The sequence below is a fragment of the Mirounga angustirostris genome, unplaced genomic scaffold (assembly GCF_029215605.1).
Source record: "Mirounga angustirostris isolate CCGP_5_RB_7025 unplaced genomic scaffold, mMirAng1.0.hap1 SCAF_11, whole genome shotgun sequence".
NCBI classification, from domain to species: domain Eukaryota; kingdom Metazoa; phylum Chordata; class Mammalia; order Carnivora; family Phocidae; genus Mirounga; species Mirounga angustirostris.
In genome coordinates, this window is record NW_026991719.1 from 84314819 (window position 1) to 84324097 (window position 9279).

The 9279-nt window shown below is 38.5% G+C and overlaps 1 pseudogene; it reads left to right on the plus strand.

The window, feature by feature from the left end:
* Window positions 1-214: 214 nt before the first annotated feature.
* On the plus strand, window positions 215-974 carry LOC123844147 (small ribosomal subunit protein eS6-like; annotated as a pseudogene).
* The last annotated feature ends 8305 nt before the right edge of the window (window positions 975-9279 follow it).

Below are 9279 nucleotides of genomic sequence, written 5' to 3' on the forward strand. Positions count from 1 at the left end.
AAAAAAATACATGGAGATAAATAACAGAAGAAACAGCTTAAAAAGTTCAAAGTTGTCTTTAAGAAGAAGGACTCAGGAGGAGGGAGCCGAGGACTGCTGTTTTATGTTAATAAGTCTTGTAGTATTATATAACTATTACTTTGAAAAAATAATTTTCAAAAAGTTAAGGTGAACTCTTTTGTGTGGCACCTCAGAGGCAGTAGACTGCTTTAGGATGAAGCTGAACATCTCTTTCCCAGCTGCTGGCTGCCAGAAACTCACTGAAGTGGACAATGAATGCAAACTTCATACCTTTCATGAGAAACTATAACCACAGAAGTTGCTGATGATGCTCTGGGTGAAGAATGGAAGGGTTACATGGTCTGAATCAGTGGTGACAATGACAAATAAGGCTTCCTCATAAAACAGGGTGTCTGGTCCCATGGCCATGTCCACCTGCTGCTGAGTAAGGGCCATTCCTGCTACAGATCAAGGAGGACTAGAGAAAGAAAGCAAAAAATCTGTTTGAGGTTGCATTGTGGGTGCCAATATCAGTGTTCTTAACTTGGTCATTGTAAAAAGGGGGGGCAAAGGATATTCCTGGAAACATTGATACTACTGTGCCTCATCGCCTGGGGCACAAAAGATCTAGCAGAATCCACAAACTTTTCAGTCTCTCTAAAGATGATGTCTACCAGTATGTTGTGAGAAGGCTCATAAACAAAGAAGGTAAGAAACCTAGAACCAAAGCACCCAAGATTCTGCATCTTGTTACTCCACATGTCCTCCAACACAAATGTCTGTGCATTGCTCTGAAGAAACAGTATACTAAGAAAAATAAGGAAGAGGCTGCAGAATATGCTGAACTTTGGGCTAAGAGAATGTAGGAGGCCAAAGAAAAATGCCAGGAACAGATTGCCAAGAGATGGAGGCTGTCCTCTCTGAGAACTTCTACCTCTAAGTCAAAGTCCAAGTCCAAGTCCAGTCAAAAATGACATTTTTCTAAGAGTAACAAATAATATCAGATATCAGAAAAAATAGTTAAGGTGCAGAGAAATGAACAAGGTATGATTCATGGTAATGGGTTTGCAGTGAGTGTATCTTTTTGATAGGCATATCAATTTTCACTTAGAAAAATTTCCACTACCTTTTACTCATGGCTAAAGCTCACCTATTTTATGATTTCCCTCTGATAGAAAACTTGGCAGAAACTGTTTTCTTTTTTTTTCCTTTTTATACCTTTTTATTTTTATTTTTTTATGTTATGTTATGTTAATCACCATACATTACATCATTAGTTTTTGATGTAGTGTTCCATGATTCATTGTTTGCGTATAACACCCAGTGCTCCATTCAGTACGTGCCCTCTTTAATACCCATCACCAGGCTAACCCATCCCCCCACCCCCCTCCCCTCTAGAACTCTCAGAGAAACAGAAACTGTTTTCTAAAAAGAACTGGCTCCTTTAAATAGATCACAGTGGGTATACAGAGCAGTTTCAGAACCTTGGATAGGAAATGTCACTACACAACTTCTTTGGCCACCGAAAACCCATGGTTGGAGACAGTTTTTCAGATAGGCTCTTTTTCGACATTTGGGTCAGGAACCACAGAGACCGTCTTCCTGGGTCTGGTATTCTCTTCTTGGGCCTTATATTTGTTATTTTATACTTTTAGCAAACACTGCCAAAATAGGAGATCCTTTTGTATCTGGTTCACACAGGACCAAACTTAAAAAAAATGATAGCTCTTGAGCATTTAAGGTGTGTCAGACACTGATACTTATAGAGCAAGTCTGTGAGAGAAGTATATATTCACAGGGGAAAGATGGAGATGTAATAAAGAGGGTACCCAAGGTAATGAAAAGTGCTGTATTGAGATTCATAATCTCCGCTCCCTGTTACTCTATCTCTACCATACTCTGTGACCTTGAGTATGTCACTTCCCCATGCTAGTTCTTAATTTCCTCCTCTAAGAATGGGAAGGTTGGACTAAATAATTCTCAAATTTTAAGATGCACTGGAATTACCTGGGTTGCTTGTAACAAAGGCAGCTTCCTGTGGCATCACCCCCAAAAGTTACTGAGTTTCTCTGAAAGTTGGAGGGCCGCTGAAATAGATATTTTTAACAAGCTCCTTTGGTGGTTCTGATACATATGGATCTTGAACCACAACTGAATGAATCCTGGACTCCATGCTCTTTTCCAGCTCTAACATTTTATGATATAGTATACAGGTGGCACTGATAAGGATGTGATTGAAAAGGGAAGCAGGGGTTGAAGGAAAGATTTCTCTCATTCATTAATTCACTGAATCAGGAAATATTTAAGTGCCTATTATGTACTGAAGAGCTATTATCTGGTTTTCCTGTATGTGTTTTATTAATTTTTGGTGACTTGGGAAGGAATTGGGAAATAAAAAATGGCATCTTTTAATATCTGGACCAGTGTTTAGTGATGTGCACATTTAGAAACTAATGTAAGAGGTGATAAGATTATTCACAGTAGCTAAAAAGTGAAAATGACCCAAATGTCCATCAACTGATGAATGGATAAACAAATTGTGGTATATACTTAAAATGGAATATTATTCATCAATAAAAAAGAATGCAATACTGATACTTTCTACAAAATGGGTGAGATTTGAATACATTATGCTAAGTGGAGGAACCCAGATACAGAATGCCATGTATTATATGTATTATATAATTTCATTTATATGAGATGCTCAGAATAGGAAAATCAATAGAGAGAGTAATACTAGTGGTTGTCTAGGACTGAGCTTGGGACATGGAGCTGGATCAATTGGGAGTAACTTTTAATTGGTATGAGGATTCTTTTTGGAGTGATAAAAATGTCTAAAATTGATTGATGATTGAATGAATCTGTGAATGTACTAAAAACCATTGATTTGTACACTTTAAATGGTTGAATTTATGGTATGTAACCTATATCTCAATTATATATATATTTTATATATAATATGAATCTGTAAGATTATTTGTTGCCTGTTCATCAAGTTGGAAGAAAGTATACCAACTCTTAATATGAATGGAAAATCAAACTCATGCTTGTTTTATCAGTCTCTCTTTTATGCACACACATTTTAAATCGCTTTTTGCTCCCCATTTCAGATGGGTTTTAGGGGTCCATCTTGTGGGCTTTAGTTGGATACTCTGAAGCAATTTGTTAGTTAATATTATGTAAATCTTTGTTGCATTTGCTTTAATTAAATTTAAGCATTTTTGTCCATTAACAACCACCTGCAGCTGGTATGGTTGCTCTTGGCCTCGCCTGCTTTTGTAGTGGTGTAAATAGTGGCAGAATGCATGCCTTGAAAAGAGATATCAAAATAAATAGAATGCCCCTAATGTATTTTTGGGGCATAAGATAGTGTACTTTACATTGAATAAAATATTCTAAGTCTATTCTTAAATTCTCTTTCTTCCCAGGGCACCAATCAATATCCCTACGACCACCTCAGGAAGAGTGTGGGTATTTTTACATTCCATTCTTTATTCTGGAATATAAGTCTTAGTATCATGGGAGACGACCATTGTTTCTCTATTTTAGAATGTATCAACTCTTAAGATAACGGCATCTCTTTTTCATCTTTGTGTTCCCAGCGATTAGACAGTGTGTGGCACCTATTGAGTTCTTACTGGATGTTTGTATAATGAAAGAATGTCTTCTGTAGTGTTTCTCTTGGGCATATAGAGAGGCCCTAGCTAGTCTCCTTCATGCAAATAGGATTCCGGGCTTGCCTTTGGATCCCAGTGTTCCTGAAGTGAATATTCAGATTCTGCTCCTTGCTATATAAACACAGGCATGCAGCACATGCATTTTCAAATAACTAAATACTAATCTCATGCCAAAACCTATTAACTAATAGCTGGTCTATAAACAATGTGAAAAGATTAGAAGCATATACGAAAGTGTCCTCCCCATCACAAACCACTGCAGAATAGAGATTGGAATTTAATCTAATTTTGCTCAGTTTCAACTCTCCTATCATTTTTATTAGTCTTCACAGTAAAAGCTATTCAGGGGGCCGCACAACAGTGAAAAGATTGGCTTAGCCAGTTATGTGCCTAGCATTTCTAAATGGCTTAGAACCTTCTTAATAAAGATAATAATTTGAACCTTTTGCTCTTTTTGCTTCTGAAAATTGGAACAATTGGAAATTGGAAGTAAAATTGTATGTCTTGGGATTCATCAGAAATCGAAGCCCAGAAACCCGCTTGTTTGGTTTTGGAGAGCACGTGCAAGTTGTTGGTTATATTTGGAGATGCATAATTGAAAACACTTTTACATTTGTATAGCACTTTAAAACTTTTATAGCCCTTATATATCGATTATTTCATTTGAGCCTCAGAACAGCCCTTCAAGATAAACCAGAGCATGGTACTAAAATCATAGGGCTCAAAGGCACTTAAAAGCAAGTAGTTTAACTGCCCTGCCCACTTGGCAGGTACCCAAACTGAGACACATAGAAGGTCACTGATTGGCTCAAGGTGGTACTGCAGGTTTTCCTATGTGAGACATCCACTTTCTAAATGCTTAATGACACTCAGAGTTAGAAAATGTCATTGAAATCACTGTAGTGCTCAAGGTTGGCAGGAAGGATTAGAACCTGGAAGTCCCTGCATTGGGGTCCTAAGCACAGACTTCTCTCTCCCTCAGTACCTTTTATACACATCAGTTTGACTTTTTCCTATCATTGACTTTACTATAATCCTCTAAATATATATACCTCCTGCAGCCTCCAAAGCAGTTAAACTCCTGTCAGTGTACATAAAATTTCTTGGTCTGACAATCTTACTTTTATGTTGCCTTCAGTATTTCAGGTTGCCTGAGGTGCCATATTGATTAAGCTGCATTCTGGAGAACTAAATATATGTAGAATATTATATGGCTCCCCTACTGAACACAAAACTGTAAATTAATGGATCTCTCCTGTTGACATCATAAAGTATGCAGACCTGAAGTACAACTGTAATCTTCCTTGCAGGACCATGTATTTTACTTGTAATGTCTAAAATGAATGGTTGTTCAAATGTAGAAGCTATGACAAAACACGGATGTTTATATAGGAGGTGACACAGTGGAAGAAGGATTACAGTGAGGACATGTAGAGTGAGAGGCCAAAAGGGCTGGGGGAAGAAAATAATAAAATGGACCAGTGGCAGGGCAACTTTCCACTGTGGAGGTCACAGCAAAATTCAATCAATACATCAATCCTGATTATGGTTAGAGTTGATATAAACATGTTTTGCTTTGTTTTTGTATTGGTGTTTTGTGGTTTTCTGTGTCATCAGGTATAACTGAAACCGTGGCAGAAGAGTAGAGCCAGGTAGTTCGGGAGATTAATTAGAAATGCTGCACATCACAAGGCATTTGTAAATGGGGAGGTAGAGGGACATTCTGATACAAATGGTGCTGAAAGTAGCACAGAATGAACCCTAGTTTGAGAAAAGTGACTAAAGTAGTTATTGGTGCACATGTATTTTTCCCTCTTGCTCTTTTGGCTCCTCCCTCCAAATCTCCTCAATAGATTTTTCTGCCTTTAAAATACTCCCCTTCCCCGCACCCTGCCCTAAGTTTCAACAAACAAATTTCCCAGGTCAGTATTTTGAGAGATGCTGCTTAAATTAGTCTAAATTTCCAGTGTATCCAGCTCCTCCCAGTTCTTAAGTTATTGCTACTAAACTAAACTGCTGTTGGGACTGTGAAATTTCATCTCCTGCAGTAGCCAACTACCAGATCACAAAAAAACTCATCTGAACACCCACAAGAATTTTCTTTGGGCTGTAAAGTCAAGCATCTTGGTTATCATGTAAGCATTAATTTTTAATGCTTTAATTTGACCCCAAGCATTTTGCTGTCTGTGATGGGCTTCCCACTTCTTTTCCTTTGGAAAAATCTGGAGTCTAAGTCTAAGCATTTTTCCTTTAATTCTAAAAGCAATTTTCTGTGTTTTTCTCTTAAGTAGGACTGAAAACATTTGACTACGAATCTTGTGCACCTCTTCTTTTTTTAGTTGCTGTTCTCTTCACTCATGAGTTAATCCTTCTTAGGTTGTTGAAAAACAGCTCCCCAATTCTGAACACAGTGAAGGGAAGGGCAGCATCCTTTCAGGCTCTATAAGCCTTGCCATGTGAGAGGATCAGAGCACTTTTAAAATGTCCCTGGGGCACCTAGGTGGTGCAGTTGTTTAAGTCTCTGGCTCTTGGTTTCAGCCCAGGTCCTGATCTCAGGCTTGTGAGATCAAGCCCCGCCTTGGGCTCCACACTCAGAGTGGAATCTGCTTAGATTCTCTCTCCCTCTCCATCTGCTCCTCCCACTTCTTTAAAAAATAAATAAATCTTAAAAAAAAATACAATAAAATGTGGTGTCCCTGAAAGGACTTGAAATCAATCTCTAGGGCAGCAATACTCTATTACAGGAATGCACCACTGCAGGATCATCACTTACTAGCTCTGTGATTTGGGGCAAGTCACTTAACTTCTGTGAGCCTGCCTCAGTTACTGTCTATGCACAGTGAGGAATAATGGTACTTTCCTCGAAGGGTTGTTGTGGGGATTAAATAGGTAGTACATATAAAGGATTTAGAACTGCAGCTGGTCTTCTAGCATCTCATTAGCAATCTTCTATTATGACCACCACAGATACCCAGGCCTATCCCCAGAAGAGATTTTGACTCAGTAGGCCTGGAGCTGTGGCACAGACATGTGAATTTTAACAAAGGTTCTTGGGGATTCTGATGGCCATCTATTAAGAACTGCTATAGGCAGTGATTCTCAAACTTTAATGTGTATTAAAATCACCTGGGGGAAGGAAACTTATAAAATGAAACTCTAAGCCCCACCTCTAGAAATTGTGCTACTACTCTAGATCTGGTGGGAGGGCCCAGGAATGTGCAATTTAATTAGAACTCTAGGTGATTTGAATGCAGGTGGTCTGTAAGAGCACCCTTTGGGAAACATTGCTATAGAGGAATCATATTAGCACCCTGTTACGGACTGAGTGTTTGTGTCTCCTTCCCACCCAATTCATAAGTTGAAACCCTAACCCCCAGTGTGATGGTAATGGGAGGTGGGGACTTTGGGAGGTAATTAGGTTTAGATGATTTCTAAGGGTAGTGTTAGGGGCCCCATGATGGGATTAGTGCCCTTATGAGAAGGGATAGAAAGATAAGAGCTTTAGTGAGTGCATACACACACTCTCTCTCTCACTCTCTTCACCATGTGAGGACACAGGGAGAAAGCCACTGTCCGTAAGCCAAGAAGAGGACACTCTCACAGGAAACCTAATCTGCTGGCACCTTTATTTGGGACTTGTCAGCCTCTAGTACTCTGATAACTAAACTGCTGTTGTTTAAACCGCCTGGTCTATGGTAGTTTTTAGTAGTAGCCCAAGCCAACTAAGACACATACCCCTTCTTCCCTGCATTTGCCTATAGCAATAATCTTTTAAGATTGCCAAGGTATTGTTTTTAAAAAATTATTTATTTATTTATTTATGGGGGGGGAGAGAGAGAGAGAGAGAGAGAGAGAGAGAATCTCAAGCAGACTCCCCGCTGAGCATGGAGCCCAACCCAGGGCTCCATCCAGGACCCTGAGATCATGACATAAGCTGAAACCAAGAGTAGGTTAACTGACTAAGCCCCCAAGGTGCCCCACCAAGGTAGTATTGAAATGGCCCACACCACACAGATAATGCTGCTGACTCACTTTCAGTGAAACAAAAGGCACAAGCTATAAAGTATTTTTTCAGTCATAGGAATTAGCACAGAAATGCACCCTCTAACCAATGGCATGTAATTGTAAGCTGACTGCAGGGGGTGTAGTCTGTAGCCATAGATTGAAAAAAGCCAATTAACCATGTTGGAAGAGAATGTCTGACAATAGAAATTATACCTTTGACCCTTGGTTCATTGTGCCCTAATCAATTGAGCTTACCAGCCAAATAGCCATGAGAAAACTGTAGGAAAAAGGAAGCAGGATTACTTAGAGTTTATACGAGCCATTCGTTATGTGACTGGTGCTTAAGGAGCCTGGTGACTTTTTTTTTAGTGACAAAATATTTTATTTGATTCCTATGAAATACATTTCCATTCTATCATACCTGAAAAGAGAAAAATGAGGGCTTTGAAGAATTTTGAATTCTCATTTGTCCTTTGCCCATGCTGCACAACACCTGGCTCTCCACTTATTGTAGAAATGGAACTTTCCATTCATAGTGATTTCTAGGTCTCTACAGCATTTTGAAAACCCACTAACTACAAAGTTCCACATGGTTTAATACCTGCCCCCTACACACACATACTCTGCTTAGGCTTTTTGTCTTCTCTGCTTCTTGAGTGCTGTTTCTTTGCAGGTCAGTGGTACCCCTGAACTTTCTGACAAATGTGTAAAAGGCAGCAGTTTGTGGAATTATTTATCCTCCACTTGTAAATTCTTGTGGTTTAGGCCATATCCAGGATCAGCCCTTGTGTTAGTGCTAGGAATTGAAAATAAGGGAAAAGCATCCTTGAAAGTCCATCTTTTTAAAATGCAGCAGAAATCCTCAGTCTTATGAAACCTAGAAACCTAAATTATCTTAGATCCTCATAAGTTTTATTCACTCTCAGGGTTTTCAAGTGTTTCAGGAAAATTTGTTTGGAGGTTTAGAGAATTAACTGTTGTTTCTAAAATGTGATCTATTTGGAATAGTATACTAAGCAAAGTTCAGTGAATTAAATTAGATTAATGATAGACAGCTTCATGAAGACAAATTATTTTTTTCTCCAGGTCTCTGTATTTCTTAAGTCCTTGGAGAATTGGGTTCTAAATATTCTTCACTTGTAGCCTTCAGAGAGCAGTGAAACTTGCTCTCTCAGTGCCTGTATATTTGCTTTGGGGTAACCATATTTCTTGAGCTATGCATTCAATTTGAGTCTTAAGGTGGGGGGATACTATTTTTCTTTTAGACATGATTTCGATAAATAGAGATTAAAAGGTCGGTAATTTTTTTTTTTTCATTTGTGTGAAATATAGCTGTTCGCAGTCTGCCTTTTGGAGGTATTGAGAAAACACTGCAAAGTTAGTTTTATATTTCTGTGCCATATGGACATAACCTCATCTCTTAATACCATTTGATTTTTTTAATATTTCAAGTTTTTATTTAGATTCTAGTTAGTTAACGTATAGTGTAATATTAGTTTCAGGAGTAGAATTTAATGATTCATCACTTATATATAACACCCAGTGCTCATCATAACAACTGCCTTCCTTAAAACCCATCACCCATTTAGCCCATAGC